The following is a 2,678-nucleotide window of genomic DNA, read 5'->3' as shown; positions in this document are numbered from 1 at the left end:
ATCTTAGTTGAAATGCTTCTTTGCCTTGGGCCATGAGAGTGGAGGGGCAGGAATAAATAGCTGTAGAAACTTATGTGTGATGTTCTTTGCATTATAAGTGCAACTGCCCAGCCCTCTGAATCCTACAAGTTTCAAGAATCTAAAATCTGAAGGGCCCCCACAGACCACTTTATTTCCACATTCACCCGTTTTTCCCCACACTGAAGGATTTCCCACACTGCTAAGCCTTTACCAAATATCAGTCTTCCAGGCTACATAAGAAGAGAGAAAAAATGTTGGGCAAATTAGAGTAAAATCCTCAGTGCTTCTTTTGTTTGTCTCTTTTGTTTGTTCACAAGAGTAAACAATGGCAAAAGCAATCCATGAATTTAAGACAAGAATTCCTTTGGTTTAGCAACTAACCAAACAACGGTCATCCTTTTAGAAACATTTGGGGGTCACAGCCTTTAAACACTGATGATGGCAGTGATGAGCTCGTCATCATTGATAAGGGTAATAATCACAATATACTCGTCATACTGATAATTCCAGTGTGCAGAGGAGACAGTCATGGAGCAGAAAGACCGGTGGCCTTTGTCTTAGTTTGCCTGAGATGCTATAACAAATACCACACAATGGCTTGGCTTAAAAGACAGGGAATTTAGGGTGGGCCACAGTGGCTCAGTGGCAGAATTCTCACCTGCCATAACCGGAGACCCAGGTTCGATTCCCGGTGCCTGCCCATGCAAAAAAAAAAAAAACAGACAGGGAATTTAGGGGGCGGCGAGGGTAGTACAGCGGTAGAATTCTTGCCTGCCATGAGGGAGACCCAAGTTTGATTCCTGACCTACATACTTCCCCAAAAAACAGACAAAATACCAACCAAACAAAAATTCAACGAATACTACTGCAATAACGGATGCTCACATGGAAAAAGAATGAAATGTGACCCCTGCCATACAGCATATAAAAAACAGGGAATTTACCGTCTCATGGTTTTGGAGGCTGGAAAGCTGATGGTTCTGGTGTCGGCTTGCCACAATCTTTGCGGTTCTTCGGTTTGCACCTCTGCCTCCCATCACATGGAAATGTCCCCTCTTTTCTCTTCCAGGTTCCCGCTGACTTCTGGCTTCTCTCTGCAGCCTTCTCTGACCCTGGCTTCTGGTTCTTCCTCTTTATAAGGCTATCAGTAATGCAGATTTAGGCCCACCCTGCTTCAGTTGGCCTCATTTTACCTAAGAATGACATCTTCGAAAGGTCCTGTTTAAAAAGGGAGTCACGCCCCAGGAATGTAGACTGAGATTGAGCTCGTGTCTTTTCTGGGATATATAACTCAATCCACCACAACCTTTAAGGGGGAAGACTGGTGTTTCAGCCCTTGTCCTGCCTCTTAGCCGTGCGTCGGGAAAGACTTTTTTTTTTACTAGCTAACTGATGCACGTGCTCCTGACAGTACACGGTCAAGCAAAGAGATAATGCCTACACACAGCATGGAAACAAATGACACCCAGCAGCGTCTGTTTACTGCTCATTGAATGGTACAATAAGTCACAGCCAAAGGGTTTTCAAGGAGGAGGCAATTGCTGTGGATTGAGGTTTTTTTTACTTTGTACTTCTGTGAAAAATAACACATGCAAAAAAGCAATAAATTTCAGAACATATCACAACAACTAGTTATAGAACAGGTTTCAGAATTTGGTATGTTACAACTCCACAGTTTCAGGTTTTTACTTCTAGCTTCTCTGAGATACTGGAGACTAAAAGAAATAACAATATGTGATTCAGTATTCATATTCATTTGTTAAACCCTACCTACCTTCTCTATATAACTCCACCATGACCTTTGATTTTTCTCCCACTCATTAGGGATATTTGGCTATGCCCATTCTCACTTTTTCATATTGGAAGGGGCTGTGGATAATATGGGATGGGGGATGGAACTAGCTGATGTTCTGGAGAGGCTGGCCCCTCTGCATTTCAGGACTTATCTGGTCCAGGGACCCATCTGGAGGTTGTAGGTTTCTAGAAAGTTGCCCTAGTGCATGGAACCCTTGTGGAATCTTATATAATGCCCTAGGTGTTCTCTAGGATTGGCAGGAATGGTTTGGGTTGGGGTTTGGCAAGTTATGGTAGATAGCAAGGTCTAACTGAAGATTGCATAAGAGTGACCTCCAGAGTAGCCTCTCGACTCTATCTGAAAGGGCACGACATTTCACCTCTCCTAGCCTGACGTCCCTCATCTGCAAAGTGGGGATTAAATCAACCTAACTCACTGTCCTTGTGAGGATTAAACAAATCAGAGAATTACGCCTAATTCTAGGTGCTGCCACACTTAAGACCTCTTAGCTCAAAGCAAAACAAACGTTTTTACCAAAAACAAATGTTCTGTGCTCTGAAACTCAGGCACAGCAGATCATAAGAAGCAGTTCCTTCTGGATTAATAGCATCACTCTACCTTGCAAGAGTTTAAGATATGCTGATTTTGAATTTCTCATTTCGATTTTACTTCTGTATGATCAGAAAATCAGTTTATTTAAGGAACTATATCAAACTGTCAAATGTACTAGGCTTCAGTCCATTTGATTTCTTCCCCTAAATAAGCTGTTTGAAGAATGACAGTTTGAGAGTAAAAGGAAAGTTAGTTCCTTTATATACCTTTGTATCTTAGAAAATACCTAAGCAGATTAAAACCTTTCAGC

This window comes from Tamandua tetradactyla, chromosome 17 (genome assembly GCF_023851605.1).
Source record: "Tamandua tetradactyla isolate mTamTet1 chromosome 17, mTamTet1.pri, whole genome shotgun sequence".
Lineage (NCBI taxonomy): Eukaryota > Metazoa > Chordata > Mammalia > Pilosa > Myrmecophagidae > Tamandua > Tamandua tetradactyla.
The sequence above is the reverse complement of the archived record's forward strand: the minus strand, read 5'-3'. Positions refer to the sequence as shown.